Here is a 22,143-nt window from a genome sequence, read left to right as displayed (position 1 = left end):
TTCCACGTTCCATGCCGAGTATTTCTGCACCAATTCTCAAAACCACGTGCGTACTCTTGTCAGACTTTGGAATTGGGTCCCCATGGGGACAGAGCCACAGACAGGGTTTGGTTTCAGTCCAGGGATGTCCCTAGGGCCAAAGCGACATCAATGTTGTGAATTCTTTGGAGGGCTGAAGTGAGGGTACGTGCGCGGCTGTGGGTCTGGTGTAGCTTAGTGAGATTGATTGGGTTAGGTGTAGGGTGAACATTATGTTTAGGATTAAGGTTAGGGTTAGGTTTACGTCCAGGAGGCTCCAGGCATTGACCCCACAGCAAAGCAGATGTCTCCCTGAAGGGTTGACTGGAGTATACAAGGTAGGGTACCAGTCAGGATTAGTCTTTGGGCCCAAAGCCAGACACATGTATGGGCCACCCTTCCCATAGGCCTCAGGAATCCTCTCGTGCAACTGCACTTGCACTTTGGAAATGACAACGTGATGACAACGTGATGTTCCACGTTCCATGCCGGGTATTTCTGCACCGATTCTCGAACCAGTGTGCCTGCTCTTGTCAAATTTGGAATTGGGTTCCCATGCCAAGTGATTCTGCACCTATATTCGAACGCTTGTGCATGCTGTTGTCAAACTTTGGGTTTGGTTCCCCATGGGGAGAGAGACTTAGATACGGTTAGTTTTGGATCACAGACGTCACCAGGGCCTTAGCGGCACCCGTCTTGTGAATTCCATGGAGGGCTGAAGTGAGAGCACATGCGAAGCTGTGGGTCTGGTGTAGACTTAATGAGATAGATAGGGTTCAGTGTAGGGTGATTTTACGGTTAGGGTTACTGTTAGGGTTAGGTCCCACGAGACTTCAAGCACTGACCCCAAACAGAGCAGGTGTTAACCTGAAGAGCTGAGTGTAGTACACACGGGAGGGTGCCCGTCAGTCTTAATATTTGGGTTCCAAGGCCAACCAGATGTATGGGCCACCCTTTGGGTAGGCCTCAGGAATCCTCTCATTCATGCAGCTGCAGTCACGCTTTGGAAAAGACATGGTGATTTTCCGGTTCTATGCCGAGTTTTCCTACACAGCTTCTGGAGTCCAGGCGTGTGGTGTTGACAGACTTTGGTATTGGGTCCCCATGGGGTGAGAGCCTTAGCTAGGGTTAGGGTTCGCTCCAGGGATGTCGCCATGACCAGAGACTCTAGTCTCGTGATCTTGCTGGAGGGATGAATTGAGTGCCCATGCGAGGGTGCGGGTCAAGTGTAGTGTTCGAATTAGAGATAGGGTTAGGTGTAGGTTGAGGTTTACGGTTGGGTTACAGTTTGGGTTAGTGTCAGGTCCCAGGAGGCTCCAGGCACTGAACCCACAGTAGAGATATTGTCTCCCCGAAGGGCTGAGTGGAGGACACAAAGGAGGGTGCTGGTCAGGATTAGTCTTTGGGTTCCAAGGCCAGACAAATGTATGGGTTACTCTTCCGGTAGGCCTCAGGAATCCTCTCGTGCAGCTGCAGTCGCACTTTGGAAATGACATGGTGATGTTCCACATTCCATGCTGAGTATTGTTGCACCGACTTTCAAACCCATGTGGGTGCTGTTGTTAGATTTTGGAATTGGGTCCCCATGGGGAGAGAGCCTTAGCCAAGCTTAGGGTTCAGTCAAGCAAAACCGACAGGGCCAAAGCGACTTCAGTCTCGTGATCTCCCTCGAGGGCTGAGTGAGGGCCCTTGCGAGGGTGGGGTTCAAATATAGGGTTCAGTTAGAGATAGGGTTAGGTGTAGTTGATGGTTATGGTTAGGGTTAAGGTTAGTGTTAGGTCCCAGGAGGTTCCAAGCACTGAACCCACAATAGTGCAGTTGCCTCCCTGAAGGGCTGAGTGGAGTACATAGGGAGGTTGCCGGTCAGTATCAGTTCTTAGGATCCAAGGCCAGAGAGATATATGGGCCACCCTTGGAATAGGCCTCAGGAATCCTGTCGTGCAGCTGCAAACGCACTTTTCAAATGACATGGTGATGTTCCACGTTCCATGCCGAGTATTCACCAATTCTTGAACCCGTGTGCATGCTGTTGTCAGAGTTTGGAATTGGGTCCCCATGGGGATAGACACTCAGCTAGGGTCAGGGTGTGGCATAGGGAAGTCGCCAAGGCCAAAGTGACACCAGTGTTGTGAATTCCATGTAGGGCTGAAGTGAGGGCACATGCGGGGCTGTGGATCTGGTTTAGTGTTAGTGTGCTAGATAGGGTTAGGTGTAGGGTGAGGCTTATGGTTAGGGTTATGGTGACGTTTAGGGTTAGGTCCCAGGAGGCTCTCCATCCACATAGTTTCAAAGGACAAATTTTATTCTTTTTGATGGCTAAATATATATATATATATATATATATATATACACACACACACACGTATATATATATATATATATATATATATATATATATATATATATACCACATCTTTATCCATTCATCCATCGATGGAGATTAGGGCTTTTTCCATACTTTACCTATTGTTGATAGTACTGCTATAAACTTTGGGGTTCACGTGTCCCTTTGAAATAGCATATCTGTATCCTTTGGATAAATACCTAGTAGTGCAACTGCTGGGTTGTAGGATAGTCCTCTTTTTCATTTTTTGAGGAACCTACCTACTGTTTTCCAGAGTGGCTGCACCAGTTTGCATTCCCACCAGCAGTTCAAGAGTTCCTCTTTCTCCATTTCCTCGCCAACATGTTGTTGCCTGAGTTGTTAATGTTAGCCATTCTCACAGGGGTGAGGGGGTGTTTCATTGTGGTTTTAATTTGTATTTCCCTGATGATGAGCGATGTTGAGCATTTTTTCATGTGTCGGTTGGCCATCTGGATGTCTTCCTTGGAGGAGTGTTTGCTTATGTCTTTGCCCATTTCTTCACTGGATTACCTTTTTTTGGGGTGTTGAGTTTGGTATGTTCTTTAGAGATTTTGAATACTAATCCTTTATCTCATATGTCGTTTGCAAATATCTTCTCCCATTCTGTTGGTTGCCTTTTAGTTTTGTTGATGGTTTCCTTCTCTGTGCGGAAGCCTTTTTATTTTGATGAGGTCCTAATCATTCATTTTTGCTTTTGTTTCCCTTGCCTCTGGAGATGTGTTGCGTAAGAAGTTGTGGAAGCCAACATTAACAGGCTTTGCCTGCTTTCTCCTTGAGGATTTTGATGGCTTCCTATCTTACATTTAGGTCTTTCATCCGTTTTGAGTGTCTTTTTGTGTGAGAAAGTGGTCCAGGTTCATTCTTCTGCATATCACAGTCCAGTTTTCCCAGCACACTTGCTGAGGAGACTGTCTTTATTCCATTGATATTCTTTCTTTTGGTCAAAGATTAGTTGGCCATACATCTGTGGGTCCAATTCTGTGTTTCTATTCTGTTCCACTGATCTGAGTGTCTGTTCTTGTGCCAGTACCATACTGTCTTGATGATTACAGCTTTGTAATATAGCTTGAAATCCAGGATTGTGATACCTCCTACTTTGGTTTTCTTTTTCAAGATTGCTTTGGCTATTGAGGGTCTTCTCTGGTTCCATACAAATTGGAGGATTGTTTGTTGTAGCTCTGTGAAGAATGCTGGTGTTATTTTGAGAGGTATTGCATTGAATATGTAGATTGCTTTGGGTACTATGGACATTTTAACAATATTTGTTCTTGCTATCCAGGAGCATGGAATGTTTTTCATTTTTGTGTGTTTGTCATCTTCAATTTTTTCATAATCTTTCTATAGATTTCAGTATAGATTTTTCACCTCTTTGGTTAGATTTATTCCTGGGTGTTTTATGGGTTTTGGTGCAATTGTCGACGGGATTGATTCTGTGATTTCTCTTTCTGTTGCTTCATTGTGTACAAGAATGCAACTAATTTCTGTGCGTTGATTTTATATGCTGCCACTTTGCTGAATTCATGGATCATTTCTAGCAGTTTTTTGGTGGAATCCTTTTATCAAGAAAGGATGCTGTATTTTGTCAAATGCTTTCTCTGCATCTACTGAGTGCATCGTGTGGTTCTTGTCCCTTCTTTTATTGATGTGATGAATCACATTGATTGTTTTGTTGATATGGATCCAGCCTTGCATTCCAGGCATATAAATCCCACTTGGTCGTGGTGAATAAAGTTTAAATGTATTGTTGGAACTGGTTGGCTAATATCTTATGGAAGATTTTTGCGTCCATGTTCATCATGAAAATTGGTCTGTACTCTCCTTTTTAGTGGGGTCTTTGTCTGGTTTTGGAATCCAGGTAATGCTGATTCATAGGAAGAGTTTGGAAAGTTTTCCTTCCATTTCTATTTTTGGGACAGCTTCAAGAGAATAGGTATTAACTCTTCCTTAAATGTTTGATAGAATTCCCCTGGAGAGACATCTGGCCCTGGGCTCCTGTTTTTCTGGGAGATTTTTGATTACTAATTCAATTCTTTACTGGTTATGGGTCTGTGCAAATTTTCTTTCTTCCTCTTTCAGTTTTCGTAGTTTATATATTTCTAGGAATTTGTCCATTTCTTCCACATTGCCCATTTTATTGGTATATAATTGCTGATAATATTCTCTTATTATTGTTTGTATTTCTGCTGTGTTGGTTGTGATCTCTCCTCTTTCATTCTTGATTTTATTTATTTGGGTCCTTCCCTTTTTCTTTTGGATCCAACTGGCTGGTGGTTTATCAATTTTATTAATTATTTCAAAGAACCAGCTTCTGGTTACATTGATCTCTTCTACTGTTTGTGTGTTGGGGGCAGGGGGTTATTGTTTGTTTTTGTTTTTGTTTTCAGCTTCGACAGCATTGATTTTTGCTGTAATCTTTATCATTGTTTGTCTTCTGCTGGATTTGGTTTTTATTTGTTGATCTTTTTTCCATCTCTTTAATGTATAAGGTTAGGTTGTGTATCTGAGACCTTTCTTCCCTCTTTAGGAAGGCCTGGATTGCTATAAACTTCCTCTTATGACAACGTTTGCTGCATCCCAGAGGTTTTGGGCTGTGGTGTTATCAGTTTCACTGGCTTCCATGTACTTTTTAATTTTCTCTTTAACTTCTTCTTTCACCCATTCATTTTTTTTAATTTTAGGTTTTATTATTTACAATTTACATCCAAATTAGTTACCATATAGTGCAATAGTTATTTCTTGAGTAGATTCCTTAGTGCCCCTTACCCATTTAGCCCATCTCCCCCCCACAAACCCTCCAGTAACCCTCTGTTTGTTCTCCCTATTTATGTGTACGCTTCTGTTTTGTACCCCTCCCTGTTTTTATATTATTTTTGCTTCCCTTCCATTATGTTCATCTGTTTTGTCTCTTAAAGTCCTCCTATGAGTGAAGTCATATGATTTTTGTCTTTCTCTGACTACTAATTTCACTTACCATAATACCCTCCAGTTCAATCCATGTAGTTGCAAATGGCAAGATTTCATTCGTTTTGATTGCTGAGTAATACTCCATTATACACACACACACACACACACACACACACACACACCTTCTTTATCCATTCATCCATCAGTGGACATTTGGGCTTCTTCCATATTGAGTTTTACTGTAATTTGGCTTTGGAGGCTTTTTGTTCATTGGGTGAAGTGAGCACAGCATATTTGCTTGCCCTTTACCACAGCAGAGAGGGGGCCTCTGGGAGCCAAACCTCTTTCTGACCAATGAGATTCCAATTGGCTATTGTTGATAGTGATGCTATAATCATGGGGGTGCATGTGTCCCTTCTAAACAGCACACCTGTATCCCTCGGATAAATACCTAGTATTGCAATTGCTGCGTCATAGGGTAGTTCTCTTTTTAGCTTTTTGAGGAGCCTCCATACTGTTTTCCAGAGTGGCTGCACCAGCTTGCATTCCACCATTCAATTTTTAGTAGGATGTTCTTTAGTCTACAAGTATTGGTTACCTTTCCCAATTGTTTCATAGCATTGGGGTCTGAAAATATGCATGGTATGATCTCTATCTTTTTGCACTTGTTGAGTACAAGTAAACATAAAATTATTTATGTTTATTTATTTTAGACAGAGTGTGAATGGAGGAGGGGCAGAGAGAGAGGGAGACACAGAATCCAACACAGGCCTCAGGCTCTGAGCTGTCAGCACAGAGTCTGACACAGGGCTCAAACTCACAAACCACGAATTGACGACCTGAGCTGAAGTTGGATGTTCAACTGACTGAGCCCCCAGGCACCCACTTTAATGAAATTTTAAATGACACCCTTCAAAGTGCACTTGCTACCTTGCAAACTCAGAGAAAGAAATGTGAAGAATCAGGAAGTGGTTAAGAGTTGGCTGCTGAGTTTTACTGTAATTTGGCTTTGGAGGCTTTTTGTTCATTGGGTGAAGTGAGCACAGCATATTTGCTTGCCCTTTACCACAGTAGAGAGTGGGCCTCTGGGAGCCAAACCTCTTTCTGACCAATGAGTTGGAATTTTACTGGGACCGCCAAAATGAGTTTTGCTATTTCAGGGACTATGAGTTCTCTTTTATTTTCACAACTAGGTAATTATCACATCATTCAATTCTGCCCTCCAAGATATGTAGAAAATACCCAAATATAGTTAAGAGAGAAAGGGTGATAGCCAAAGTGTATAATCCTTTCCCTTTTAAAAAATATGTTTAAATTATTCTTTATGATTTTTTTAATTTTAGTGAGGGGGGCATGCAAGCAGGGGAGAGGGGCAGAGGAAAAGAGAGAGAATCTTAAGCAGGATTCACGCTCAGTGTGGAGCCCAACACAGGTCTGGATCACATGATCCTACAATCATGACCTGACCCAAAATAGGGTCTGATGCTCAAATGACTGAGCCACCCAAGTGCTCCATAGTCTCTTTCTCTCTGAAGGCTGATTAGTGAGTTTTCAATGTGAATGGGGGATAAACAGGCATACATACATACATACATACATACATACATACATATGTATACCACTAAGAAAGCCATGAGTTGTTAGACATGAACTATTTTCCACCATCTTTGTCTTCTAGTTATATTCATGCTTCAAGGTCTTTGTTCATTGCAATGCACGATCTTGCTGTGTGAGGTACAAATTGTGTGATCAGTTTTCCGTGAAAGTCTTTCTTCGTATCTGCCTTAAACACAAGATGCAAATGTTGAATTCGAGGATGTAGAGCTAAGACCCTTGAGGTCCAATAACTGTCAACTAGAAGTTATATTTTCTGTTGGGGAGAAATCCCCATATGATGGCAATGACTTTGCATTGGTAAGGGAAAGAATACTTTCATGCCTTCATGGTTCTTGCCCTTTTTATGTCTCACCAAAATCAAGACTCAGGTCATCTGCACATTTACCAAGAAAACACTTTTTCTTTTTCCAGAAAATAAAAAGGCCCTGAAAGACAAGTGTAATGCATTGAGGTCTGTGAAAGCCACAAAGGAAGCAAAAGTCAAACAGCTGAAGGAGAAAGCACATAACCTGGAAGAATTCTATGAACAAAGAAAAGTGCCTACTAAAAGTAAGATGGGGGCGCCTGGGTGGCTCAGTCAGTTGAACGTCCAACTTCGGCTCAGGTCATGATCTCACGGTCCAATAACTGCTAGAACTGATAAATGAATTCAGCAATGTCACAGGATACAAAATCGTTGTACAGAAATCTGTTGCATTTCTAAACAATGAAGCAGTAGAAAGAGAAATTAAGAAAACAGTCCCATTTAGAGTTGTACACCAAATAATAAGGTATCTATCAATAAATCTAACCGAAGTGGTGAGTGACCTGTACTCTGAAAACTGTAAAACAGTGATGAAAGAAATGAAGGCTTTCCATACTCATGGATCAGAAGTACAAATTTCATGAAAATGTCTACACTTCCCAAAGCAACTGACACAATTAATGCAATGGCCATCAAAATAGCAACAACATTTTTCATGGAACTAGAACAGTCCTAAAATTTGTACGGAACCATAAAGACCCCAATCTTCAGAGTAAACAACCTTTATGTGAAGTGATAATTATAGATGGCATTATGCCTCTGGATCTTCTCCAAAACACGGTAACTCTGGCCTAAGCATTTGAACAAACGGTAGACATATCCCAAACAGGGATCATTCTACAAAACACATTCTACAAACGTACCCTCAAAACTTTGCAGATTATGAAAAATATGGAAAAATCTAAACATCGTCATGGTCAAGTGGAGCCTAAGGAGACAGGATGACTGTAATGTGCCAGCTGGGATGAGTCTGGGACAGAAGAGGTTAAAACCGAAGCAATCTGAATACAAATATAAACTTTAGTTAATACTACCATATCTCTTCGGGATATTGATTGTGATCATGTATCAACTCATAAGACATCAATAGTCAGAAAACAGTCTGATGTATGTGGAGACTCAATAATGTCTTCCCAATTTTTCTGGTAACTAGAAACCCATCACGAATGAACAGATTATTAGTAATCATGGTTTTATGTTTTCAACACATAATATATGACTAGTTCTAGTATTAGTTACTAGTGATGGCCAAGTACCTATTCTTGTTCTTACTATTGTGTAATTTAAATATCATTCATGGTACAGAAAACTGAATGCATGATATACACTTCATGGAAACATCTACTTGACATATTTTAAGATAACATATGTATATACCACTGTATTACGTGGTATGTAAATTAAGTGTTTTTTCTGATCTTGAACAAGCATGTCATTGAATGGCTTTCCATAAAGGTGGTTATCCTAGATAATGAATGATACTCAGATTTTATAGGATGTACTTCACATCATGCCTGAACATTGTCAAAAAAAAAAAAAAAAAAACATGTACACACGGCCAGATGGATCATTGTGACTGGCTTACTTATTATAAAGAATCCTTGCTTTAATATTTTCATGCATATTTTTAGCAGGAACACAAGAGAATGAAATATTTCCAAAGCAAAGAGATATTCAAAGACTGGAAGAATGATACGGAGTTCAAGGGGTTTCAGAAGGAAAAGATGTGACCATGAAGTGGCAGTCACAGGCAAGCAGCTTTCTCTGGTCCACTTTGACAGGTTTTCAGGAGGGGATGTCCATCACAGCATGTGATCTACAAAAGGGTAAGACCCAGAAGTACCAGAGGGAAAGACAACACTTTAGGAAGAGGTGACTTGGAAAGGGTGCTTCTGTACATAAGTGATGGCTCAGCAACCTGGCTGGGGGTCCCTGGGTCAAAGATTTCAGAAGACCAGCAATAACCCAGAATCACTAAGATCTTAGAGCCACAGAGTTGATCTTCATCTATGATTAGGAGATGATGTTTTATAGGATATGATCATCGGGCCGGCAGGAGATGGCTAAAATATTATTTAGGGCTATATTTTAATAAAAAAATGGATGTGTAAACATTTGGGTTTGGAATGTTAAGAAAAATCACAGGCCCATCATGGAGTTACTTACGTTAAGGCCCCATGTCACTAAACCTAATTTCATTCCTGTAGGAATGTAACCTTTAACCAGTCAGCAAAGAATTTCCTAGTCAGTGCTGGAAATTTAACTGATAGACCCCTGCCATTCCCCTCAGGGAGGAAATCTTGCCTAAATAAGGTATTCCATGCCACTAAATTTGTTTTAAGTTTATTTATTTTGAGAGAGACAGACAGCACATGCAAGGGAGGGGCAGGAATAGAGGGAGAGAGAATTCCACGACAACAAGGTCATGATCTGAGCCAGGATCAAGACTCAGACACTTAACCAAGCCATCCAGACACCCCGAGAATTTGGCATTTCAAAATTTAGCAGGCTTGGCTGGGATATAGCCCTAGGAGCACTGGCCTACTCCTTGAGAGAAGGCAGCAAATTACTTGCAGGCAGATGGCATGGAAACAGTGGTCTGTACATTGCCTGGTGTACACAGTGGGGAGATTATACACTGATCATGGAGAGTGTCCCTGAGAGGCAGTGTTCACAAGAGGGGACAAAAGGAGCTAGGACAGAGGAGCTGGGTGGCTCCATTTTCCTCCTCTTCCCCACAGCATAAACACAGAGCCATCTGCTGGAAACAATGTCATCCCCACACTGGCTGCCTAAGATGCTTACACCCACCCCACATTCCTGTGCTCTGGTGAGACTGGCCTTCTAGGTCAATCAGGCTTGCCTCAGTCCCAATGGAGGTGTCCCCTTTCCCAGAAGACCAGCAGAAGCCCGTGACCACACCACCTCTCTTGACCAGACAGTTCCGCAGGGCTTCACTTCGAGTGGTAGTCGTTTCAAGTCTCATTTAATGAGCAGATCGGAGCAGACCTAGATAAAACTCAGCACATTCTGGCCAAGGACCATACATTGCCCATACAACTGGCCTGAAGAATAGTGCAGCAAGAACACAAAACCGTTCATGCAACACACACCACAGACACTCCCTCATGTGCCAGGCCCTGGACACTAGATGACTTTCTCTTCATAAAGCCATTCATCTCACAGGCAGGTAACATAATGAGCTTTTGTAACACAGAGAAGCAAATACTCAGCCAAAAATTCCAAGACAAGAGGAATGCATCCCAAATGAAAGAACAAGATAAGGTCATGGCCAGAGAAATGGAAGGAACACTTCCAAACTCATTCTATGAGGCCAGCACGGCCTTGAGTCCAAACTGGACAAAGACCCCACCAAAAAGGAAAACTACAGACCAATTTCCCTGATGAACCTGAATGTAAAAATTCTCAACAAAAATTAGCAAACCGGATCCAACAATACATACAAATAATTATTCACCACAATGAATTGGATTTATTCCTGGGATGCACGACCGATTCAATATCTGCAAATCAACTGATGTGATACATCACATTGATAAAAGAAAGGATAACAATCACATGATCCTCTCAATAGATGCAGAAAAAGCATTTGACAAAATGCAGCATCCTTTCTTGATGAAAAAAAAGCACTCATGAAAGGAGGGATAGAAAGATCTTGCCTCAATATCAGTATGTCCAGATACGAAAGTCCCACAGCTAATACCATCTTCAATGAGGAAAAACTGAGAGCCTTCCCCCTGAGGTCAGGAACACGACTGGGATGTCCACTCTCACCACTGTTATTCAACATACTATTGGAAGTCCTAGCCTCAGCAATCAGACAACAAAAAGAAATACAAGGTGTCCAAATTGGCAAGTAGGAGTCAAACCTTCCTTATTCACAGGCATGATACATTCCATGGAAAATCCAAAAGACCCCACCGAAAAGCTGCTAGGACTGATACAGGAATTCAGGAAAGTCTCAGATTATAAAATCAATATACAGAAGTTGTATGCATTTCTATACACCAATAATGAATCAGCAGAGAGAAATCTAGGATTGATGTACTTCACAACTGCACTGAAAAACATAAAATACCCAGGGATAAACCTAACCAAAGAGGTAAAAGATCAGTACACTTGAAACAATAGAGGGGCACCTGGGTTGCTCAGTTAAGCCCTGACTTCAGCTCAGGTCATGATCCCTCACTTGTGGGTTCGAGTCCCGCTATGGGCTCTGTGCTGAAAGCTCAGAGCCTGGAGCCTGCTTCCGAGTCTGTGTCTGTCTCTCTGCCCCTCCCCTGCTCATGCACTCTCTCTTTCTCTCTGTCGCTCTGTCTCAAAAATAAACATTAAAAAAATAAAGGAACAAACCATACAACATCTATGAAAGAAACTGAAGAAGTACAAAGAAATGGAAAAGCATTCCATGCGGGTGGATTAGAAGAACATTGTTAAAATATCAATACTATCCAAAGCAATCGACACATTCAATGCAATCCTTATTAAAATAACAACAGCATTCTTCACAGAGCTAGAACAAACAACCCTAAAATTTGTAGGGAGCCAGAAAAGACCCTAAATAGCCAAAGTCATGTTGAAAAAGAAAACAAAGCTGGCAACATTACAATTCTTGACTTTATGGTGTATTAGAAAGCCACAATCATCAAGACAGTATGGTACGGGCACAAAAACGGACACAGACATCAATGGAATGGAATAGGGAACCCAGAAATGGACCCTCAAACATATGGCCCAGTAATCTTTGATAACGCAGGAAAGAATATCCAATGGAAAAACAAAAGTCTCTTCAGCCAATGGTACTGGGAAAACTGGACAGTGAGAAGAATGAACCTGGACTATGTTCTTAAACCACACACACACACACACACACACACACACCTCAAAATGGATGAAAGATCTAAATGTAAGAAAGGGACCATCAAAATCCTAGAGGAGAAAAGAGGCATTCTACCTCCTTGATCCTGGCCACAGCAACTTCTTGTCATGTCTCTGAAGCAAGGGCAATAAAAACCAAAATGAACTACTGGGACCTCAAGATAAAAAGCTTCTACACAGCAGAGGACACAATCAGCAAAACTAAAAGGCAACTGAATGAAATGGGAGAAGATATTTGCAGGTGACATATCAGATAAAGGGTTAGTACCCAAAATCTATAAAAAATTATCACACTCAACACCCAAAAACCAAATAATCCAGTGAAGAAATGGGCAAAAGACATGAAGAGACACTTTAACAAAGATGACATCCAGAATGGTCACACATGAAAAGATGCTCAATCTCACTCGTCATCACTGAAATACAAATCAAAACCATAATGAGATATCCCCTCACACCTATCAGAATGGCTAAAATTAACATCTCAGGAAACGACAGATGTTGGCAAGGATGCAGAGAAAGGGAACGGTTTTGCAATGCTGGTGGGAATGCAAAGTGGTGTAGCCACTCTGGGAAATAGTATGGAGATGCGTCAAAAAACTAAAAATAGAACTACACTAGGACCCAGCAATTGCACTACTAGGTATTTATCCAAAGGATACACTAACGCTGACTCAAAGTGGCACATGCACTCCAATGTTTATAGCAGCATTATCAACAAAAGCTAAATTATGCAAAGAGCCCAAATGTCCATTGACAGATGAATGGATAAAGAAGATGTGGTATATTCATACAATGGACTATTACTCGGCGATCAAAAACAATGAAATCTTGCTATTTGCAACAACGTGAATGGAACCGGACTTTATTATGCTAAGCAAAATATGTCAGAGAAAGACACATATCATATGATTTCTCTCTTCTGTGCAATTTAATACAACTGATGAACGTAGTGAAAGGAAAGCAAAAATAAGATTCAAACAGAGAGGGATTCAAACGATCTAAGAGACTCTTAAATACAGAGAAGAAACTCAGGGTTCCAGGAGGGTTACTGAATAGGGGTATGGGCTAAATGGGTGATGGGCATTAGGGGCAGCACTTGGGATGAGTATTGGGTATATTTTGTACTTGACGGATCACTAAATTCTACTGCTGAAACTGTATTCGACTATAAGGTAACTAACTTGGGCTTAAATTTAAAAAAGAAGAAATACTAAAAAGAAGTAAAGAAATGTACTACCAGTCAAAAGAAAGGAATATTTAAATCGGGCTCTTTGAGTGGAAATGAAAGACTAAAAGTGTTACAGACCAGAAAGGATCAGAGAAAACATCAAGAAACAATGGCAAAACAACTAGTAGAATGGGACTAAATATATACCTATCAATAATCACTCTGAATGTTCATGGACTAGAAGCTCCAATCAAAAGACATTGGATAGGGCGTCAAAATGGACAAAACAAACAAACAAAAACAACACCTATCTAGATGCTGCCTACAAAGCCTTATTTGGACTTAAGTCACCTGCAGATTTAAAGAAAGGGAATGAAGAAACATTTATTATGCCAATAATGTCAAAAGAAAACCAGTAGCAATACTTATATCAGGAAAAATAAACTTTAAAACCAGGCTCTATTTTGGTACCCTTTGGGTAAATACCTAATAGTGACATTGCATGCACCCAGTATTTATAGCAGCATTAACAGTAGCCAAACTATGGAAAAGCCCAAGTATCCATCAATTGATGAAGGTATAAAGTTGTGGTGTGTGTGTGTGTGTGTGTGTGTGTGTGTACATGTTCATATATCTATGTTCTATGTTCATATATATCTATGTTCATATATACATATATACGTATATACAATGAAATATAACTCAGCTTCAAGAAGAATGAAATCTTGCCATTGGCAACAATGTGGATGGAGCTAGAATGTATTATCCTAAGTGAAATATGTCAATCAGAGAAAGACAAATATATGATTTCACTCATGTGGAATGTAAGAAACAAAACAGATGATGGGGCGCCTGGGTGGCGCAGTCGGTTAAGCGTCCGACTTCAGCCAGGTCACGATCTCGCGGTCTGTGAGTTCGAGCCCTGCGTCAGGCTCTGGGCTGATGGCTCGGAGCCTGGAGCCTGTTTCTGATTCTGTGTCTCCCTCTCTCTCTGCCCCTCCCCGTTCATGCTCTGTCTCTCTCTGTCCCAAAAATAAATAAAAAACGTTGAAAAAAAAAAAAAAAACAGATGAAAACATCGGAAGGGGGCAGGAAAAGAGAAGAGTGGTAACAAAGCACATGAGTCTCTTAATGTTGGAGAAAAAAACTGAAGGTTGGGGCGCCTGGGTGGCGCAGTCGGTTAAGCGTCCGACTTCAGCCAGGTCACGATCTCGCGGTCCGTGAGTTCGAGCCCCGCGTCAGGCTCTGGGCTGATGGCTCGGAGCCTGGAGCCTGTTTCCGATTCTGTGTCTCCCTCTCTCTCTGCCCCTCCCCCGTTCATGCTCTGTCTCTCTCTGTCCCAAAAATAAAAAATTAAAAAAAAAAAAACAAAAACAAAAAAAAAACTGAAGGTTGATGGAGGGAGATGGGTCAGCGCTGGGCTAGATGTGGGACGAGTATTAAGGAGAGCACTTGTGATGAGCACTAGGTGTTGTATGTAAGGGATGAATCAGCGAATTCTACTCTCGAATCCGAGAATGTGCTGTATGTCAACTAAGACTTAAATAAAAATAAATAAATAGGGGCGCCTGGGTGGCGCAGTCGGTTAAGCGTCCGACTTCAGCCAGGTCACGATCTCGCGGTCCGTGAGTTCGAGCCCCGCGTCGGGCTCTGGGCTGATGGCTCGGAGCTTGGAGCCTGTTTCCAATTCTGTGTCTCCCTCTCTCTCTGCCCCTCCCCCGTTCATGCTCTGTCTCTCTCTGTCCCAAAAAAAATAAATAAAAAATGTTGAAAAAAAAAAATTTTTTTTTTTAAAAATAAATAAATAAATAAATAAATAAAGCTATAATAAGAGATGAAGATGGACACTATCTCATACTAAAGGGGACGGCCAAACAAGAATATCCAATCATTGTAAATTTTGATGCACCCAACATGCGATCACCAAGTATATAATACATTTAACAACAACCATAAAGGAACTCATTTATAATAATATAACGATAGTAGAGGACTTTAACACATCGTCACATCAATGGACAGAAACTGTAAACAGAAAATCAACAAGGAAACAATGGCTTTGAATGACACACTGGACCAGACAGGTTTAACAGATATATTCAGAACACTCCACACTAAAATGGCAGAGTACACATTCTTTTCAAGCGCACATGGGGCATTCTCCAGAATTGATCACATTCTAGGTCACAAATCAGGCCTCAAGAGGTACCCAAAGACAGAGATCAGACCAAGCATCTTTTCTGACCACAAAGCTAGGAAACTTTTGAAGTCCACCACAAAAAAGCAGGGGCGGGGGGGAGGGGGGGGAGGGAGGGAAGGCCACAAATAAAGGGAGGTTAAATAACATGCTACTAAATGAATAAGCCAAACAGGAAATCACTGAGAAACTACACTGAAACAAATGAAAATGAAAATACACTGGTAAAGGGGCGCCTGGGTGGCGCAGTCGGTTAAGCGTCCGACTTCAGCCAGGTCACGATCTCGCGGTCCGTGAGTTCGAGCCCCGCGTCAGGCTCTGGGCTGATGGCTCCGAGCCTGGAGCCTGTTTCCGATTCTGTGTCTCCCTCTCTCTCTGCCCCTCCCCCGTTCATGCTCTGTCTCTCTCTGTCCAAAAATAAATAAAAAAAAAAAAAAAAAAAAAAAGAAAATACACTGGTAAAAACCTTTGGAATGCGGCAAAAGCAGTCTACAATGGAAGTATATAGCAATACAAGCCTACCTTAAAGAGCAAGAAAAATCTCAATCCTAATTTACAACTAAAGGAATGAGAAGAAGAATGGCATAAGGAAGGAAATAATAGAGATTAAGGCAGAAATAAGGAATATAGAAACCAAAAAGACACTAGACCAAATCAATGAAACCAGGGGCTGGTTCTTAGCAAGCAATAATCAACTTGAAAACCTCCTAGGCAGACTTTTCACAAAGAAGAGAGAAAGGACTCAAGTAAATAAAATCACAAAGGAGAAATAAGAGTCAACACCACAAAAATATAATTAGAAGATAATACTATGAAAAACTATATGCAACAAATTGGACACTCTGAGAAAAAAGGACAAATTCCTAGAAACATACAAACTACCAAAACTGAAACAGGAAGATAAATAAAATCTGAAAACAGAAAGAAATCAAATCAGTAATTTAAAAAAATCTCCTCCCAAACACAAGAGTTCAGGGCTAGATGGCTTCACTCATGAATTCTACCATCCATTTAAAGAAGAGGTAATATGTATTCTGCTCGAATTATTACAAAAAATAAAAAAGAAGGAAAACATACAAATTCATCTTATGAGGCCATCATTACCCTGATACCAAAACCAGATAAAGCCTCCACTAAAACTTAAAGCTGCAGCGGCACCTGTGTGGCTCAGTTGGTTGACTGTCCAACTCTTAATTTCAGAATAGGACATTATCTTGCGGTGTGTAGGTTCCAGTCCCACATTGGATCCTGCCATGACAGTGTGGGGCATGGCCAGGATTCTCTCTCTCCCTGTCTCTCTGCCCCTACCTCACTTTTATGTACTCTAAGTAAAGAAATAAACATTTAAAAAATGTTTAAAAATTTTTTAATAAAACTGCAGACCAATAGCTTGATGAGTATGTATGCACAAATTCTCATTAAAATACCTTCAAATTAAAGTCAACAATACATTAGTAGAATCATTTACCATAATCAAGAGGGATATATTCCTGGGCTGCAAGGGTGGTTCCACATTCACAGATCAATCAACATGATGCACCACAGTAGTAGAAGAAAGGATACGAACAATATGATGCTTTCAACAGATGCAGGAAAACCTTTTGACAAAATGTCACATCCATTGATGATAAAAACCCTCAGCAAAGTACATTGAGACTCAACCTACCTCCAAATAATAAAGGTCATCTAGGAAAAACCCACAACTAATCTCATTCTCAATGGGGAAAAATTGAAAGTTTTTCCTCCAAGGTCAGGGACAAGACAGGGATGACCCCTCTCACCACTGTTATTCCACATAGTACGGCAAACCCTAGCCACAGCCATCAGACAACAAAAAGAAATAAGAGGCATCCAAATCGGCAAGGAAGAAGTAGCACTTTCACTATTTGGAACTGACATGATGTGCTCCATAAGAAACATGAAAGAGTCCCTTAACAATTGCTAGGATTGATATATGAATTCGACAAGTCACAATATTCAGAAATCAATGTACATAAATGTATTGCATTTCTATACACGAATCGTGAATTAACACAGAGAGAAAGTAAGGGATCAATCCCATTAACAGGTTCACAAATACCACAAGATAGCAGGAATATACTAAACAAAGAGGTGAAAGACCTATACTCTAAAGGCTATGAAACACTGATGAAAGAAATGGAAGAGGACACAAAGAAAAGGAAATACATTTCATGTTCATGGATGGGAAGAACAAAACACTGTTAAAATGTCTACACTCCTCAAAACAATCTGCACATGTAATGAAATACCTATCACACTAACAAAAACATTTGTCAAGGAACTAGAACAAATAATCTCAAAATTTGTATGGAACGACAAAGACCCCAAACAGCCAAAACAAACTTGAAGAAGAAAACTAAACCTGCAGACATCACACTTCCAGACTTTAGGTTATATTACAAAGCTGTACTGAACAGAACAGTATGGTACCAGCAAACAAAAACAACAAAAATACGCAGAGATCAATAGAATGGAAACCCAGAAATGAATTCACACGTATATGGTCAATTAATTCTCAACACAGCAGGAAAGTATATCCAATGGGAAAAAAAAAAAAAAAAGATAGTCTTGGGACACATGGGTGGCTCCAAAGCATGTGATTGTGGACTCAGCTCAGTTTATGATCTCAGGGCAGTGCAGAGCATGCGTGGGATTCTCTCTCTCCATTTCTCTCTGCCCCTCTTCTTCATGCTCTCTCTCTCTCTCTCAAAAATAAACACATAAACTTTAAAAAAGTCTCCTCAAGGGGCGCCTGGGTGGCTCAGTCAGTTAAGCGTCCTACTTCAGCTCAGGTCACAATCTCGCGGTCCGTGAGTTCGAGCCCCGAGTCGGGCTCTGGGCTGATGGCTCAGAGCCTGGAGCCTGCTTCCAGATCTGTGTCTCCCTCTCTCTCTGCCCCTCCCCCGTTCATGCTCTGTCTCTCTCTGTCCCAAAAATAAATAAACATTAAAAAAAATTTTTTTTTAAAGTCTCCTCAACATATGGTTTTGTAAAAACTAGACAGCAACCTGCAAAACAAAAACAACAACGGACCACTTCCTTACAACATACACAAAAATAAATCCAACACGGATAAATACCTATGTGTGAAACCTGAAACCATAAAAATCCCAGAGGATACCTAACACAGGCAGTATCTTATTTGACTTTGTCTGCAAACGTCTTTGTAGATATATCTCCTGAGGTAAGGGAAACACAAGCAAAAATAATGGGACTTCATAAAAATAAAAAGCTTCTGTCACCAAAGAAATAGTCAACAAAAATAAAACACCTACAAGAATAATATTTGTAAACGACATCTGATAAAGGGTTAGTGTCCAAAATATATAAAGTTATACAGCACCCAAAAAATGAAAAATCCAATTAAAAATGGGCAGACGACATGAATGGACATTTTCCCAAGGAAGACATACACATAGCCAAGAGACACATGCAAAGATGCTCAACATTACTCATCTTCAGGGAAATACAGTTCAAAAGTACAATGAGATAACACGTCACATCTGTGAGAATGACTAAAATCAATGAATGATGAAACAGCAGGTGTTGCAAGGATAAGGGGAAAGAGAAACCCTCTTGCACTGTGGGTAGGAATGCAAACAGGTGGAGCCACTCTGGAAAACATCATGGAGATTCGTTAAAAAAAAAAATGGAAATAGAACTACCTTACGATCCAGCAATTTCACCAGGAAGTATTTCCACAAAGAATACAAAAATAATTCTTCAAAGGGATACATGCACCCTGATGTGTATAGCAGCATTTTCTACAAGAGCCAAATTACAGAAACTGCCCAAACATCCATCAACTGATGAATAAACTGAGATGTAGTGTATGGAATGTAATATTATTTAGCCGTAAAAACAGGAAATCTTGTCATTGGCCACGAGGTGGATGGAGCGAGAGAACGTTATACTGGGTGAAATAAGCCTGTCAGAGAAAGACAAATACCAGATGATTTCACTAACACGTGGAAATGAAACAAAACAAAGGGGGGGGTGGGGAGGAGACAGCGACAAACAGACTCTTAACTGGGAAACAAACAGGGTTCCACAGCGAGGTGGGGAATGGGTGAAACAGCTGCTGGGGATTAAGAATGCACCTGGGATGAGCACCGGGTGACTTGTTGAAGTGTTGCTCTATATTGTACACCTGAAACTAATATTACACTGTGTCTTCACTCACTGGAATTTAAATTAAAAGATAACATAAGGTTAATGACCCCTACCTACCAGGTTTTCTGTAGTTTTCAATCACTTCACTAGGTTGGAAAAATAACCCTGAAATTTTTTAAAAAGCATGTATGATGTGGGGGACAGTTTGTGCCCTTACCTCGGTCTCTGGTTCCAGCAGGACTCGGAAAGTGGGTCCCAGCTCATTCTTCTAGAAGGTCCTGAGATGAGCATTTCATGTATTCACGTCCTAACGGAATGCAGCTCCCAGTGCTTCTGAACTTCTGTCAGGGTTTCTTCCCGGAAACGAGACTGAATCTGGAACAAACCATCGACTGCATCGATGAGGTGATGTCGTGGGACCCCGCAATCCACGAGACCTTTAGTAAAATACGTCTTGTTCAAATACTGTCTGGGAAGGGGAGGAATGAAACATGGGGACAGCCCAGAAAATGCAAGGGCCTGTGCTGCTCAGCAACCAGCTTGCCCAGGGAGGCCACCCAGCACCCCCTCCTCAGCACTCAGTACAACAAGGCAGCTTCTCTCCAGTGACTCAGGAGATGCCAAGTTGCTGCAAAGCTCCCAAGGTCTCCCCTGGAGCGGGCGGCAGAACCGGCTGGAAACGCAGCTCTGCTCTCTGTCCTGAGGCAGCGGCAGAGGCCCTGTGTCCTCCGGCAGCAACAGCAACCCTTCCTGCTCTGAGGTGTCCTGGGTCAGAAAAGCCGATGGTGCGCCCTCTGCTGGCCATCACTGCGCAGGCAGAGGAACCCGCCCTCCGGGTGTGTGGGGCTCGAGCTCTCTCTGCTGGCCACCATGGGAATTCCTGCAATGTTGAAAGGCCTGGCCTGGAACACAAAAAATCTTTTCCTTCTCCTTTCTTGTGAGTGAAGAATGAAACCGAATTTATTAATGTAATGACATCATTTGTAATGCTTTATGTAACGTTCCCAGAAAAACAGACCCGCAATTTACACTAGCTGAACAAGAGGTAATCGTGTTTACCACCAAAGTGTTTAGGGTAAATAAAGAATTGACACCTTTGAGAGAGAGATACCAGCTTCCAGCTATGGAATGAATGAGTCCTAGGGATACAAGGGACAGCCAATGGAAGAGAGTCCATCCTGTAATAATACCGTTGCATGCTTCCACAGGATAGCTACACTTGTGCTTAAGTACAACATAATTTATAGACCTATGGAATGACTACAATGTATGCCTGAAACTAATACAACAAATGTGTGAACAATAAACTATCATTCCTGGGGCGCTTGGGTGGCTCGGTCAGTTAAGCGTCCAACTTCCTCTCAGGTCATGATCTTGCAGTCCATGAGTTTGAGCCCTGCATCAGGCTCTGTCCTGACAGCTCAGAGCCTGGAGCCTGCCTCAGATTTGGTGTCTCCTGCTCTCTCCACCCCTTCCCCGCTCAGGCTCTCCCAAAAAAAAGAAAAACAGAAACATTATATATTAAAAAACCATCCCTAATTTAGAATCTGTGAAATTCCACTTATACCAGATTCTCTAACATCACCATCTTGATGTTGAAAGCTTATCTGAAAAGTCACTAATGATATCTTTGATGACACATACGTGACAAGGTCGGAATGCAACTTACAGGGAGCTACACATCTGTTATGAATTTACTGTATTTATCCTTGGCTAATATTTCCAATGAAATGTGCTTTAGGGATACAGATGGATGCAATAATGTCCATTGGTCATATAGGTCAAATTCCTATAGGACCATTATGCCTTCAATTACTAATTGCCATCTCTTCAAAATTAAAAGAAAGCTGGGACAAGAAAATGTCTTTGAATTTGATGTAAGAGAAGACTGTGGTGTTTTAAAGGGTTCACCTACCATCTGGCATCCTCAGTTTGGCAGTGGACAGGAGGATAGAAACCCACGATCTTGATGCACACCGCTAGTTCCAGAGGGAGAATATGGACCTTCTTGTCAAATACTTTTTTTTTTTAATTTTTTTTCCAACGTTTTTTATTTATTTTTGGGACAGAGAGAGACAGAGCATGAACGGGGGAGGGGCAGAGAGAGAGGGAGACACAGAATCGGAAACAGGCTCCAGGCTCCGAGCCATCAGCCCAGAGCCTGACGCGGGGCTCGAACTCATGGACCGCGAGATCGTGACCTGGCTGAAGTCGGACGCTTAACCGACTGCGCCACCCAGGCGCCCCGAATACTTTTTATCAATATCAGCAGTTCAACTCTGCCAGGTCCAGACTGCCGGACCTGGAGGCAACACAATGCCTGATGCCTGGGTTCAGAACATGAGGAAGGGCAGCTGGTAGGAAGCGGCGGGGAAATCCAACAGGGCCTGGGGCAGTGAGGGAGATGGGTCCGGGTCCCCTCCCCACAGGGTGGGCTCTGGAGTTTACCTGCCAAAGAGCAGCACACTCTCTCTCAAGACATCCCTCTCCATGACAGAACATGAGGATGAGTCCCACAATTCCAGGAGAAATGA

The 22,143-nt window shown here is 41.6% G+C and overlaps 1 protein-coding gene, 1 long non-coding RNA gene and 1 pseudogene across 2 annotated transcripts in view; 1 reads left to right on the top strand and 2 right to left on the bottom strand.

Annotated features, from left to right (window-relative positions):
- The window catches only part of LOC131500681 (uncharacterized), a 49,104-nt gene extending 41,401 nt beyond the window's left edge, over positions 1 to 7,703 (top strand). The window contains exon 2 of the long non-coding RNA XR_009256426.1: positions 7,316 to 7,703. This is a non-coding gene — a long non-coding RNA (uncharacterized LOC131500681). The remainder of the gene's footprint in view (positions 1 to 7,315) is intronic.
- The window catches only part of LOC131500675 (small nuclear ribonucleoprotein Sm D1-like), a 43,249-nt pseudogene extending 23,301 nt beyond the window's left edge, over positions 1 to 19,948 (bottom strand).
- IL9R (interleukin 9 receptor) overlaps positions 1 to 22,143 on the bottom strand; it is a 218,714-nt gene that overhangs the window by 148,367 nt on the left and 48,204 nt on the right. The gene's annotated exons all lie outside the window — the stretch shown is intronic.

The sequence above is a fragment of the Neofelis nebulosa genome, chromosome 18 (genome assembly GCF_028018385.1).
Source record: "Neofelis nebulosa isolate mNeoNeb1 chromosome 18, mNeoNeb1.pri, whole genome shotgun sequence".
NCBI lineage: Eukaryota > Metazoa > Chordata > Mammalia > Carnivora > Felidae > Neofelis > Neofelis nebulosa.
Note: the sequence above shows the minus strand (reverse complement) of the source record. Positions and strands in the feature narration are given on the sequence as shown.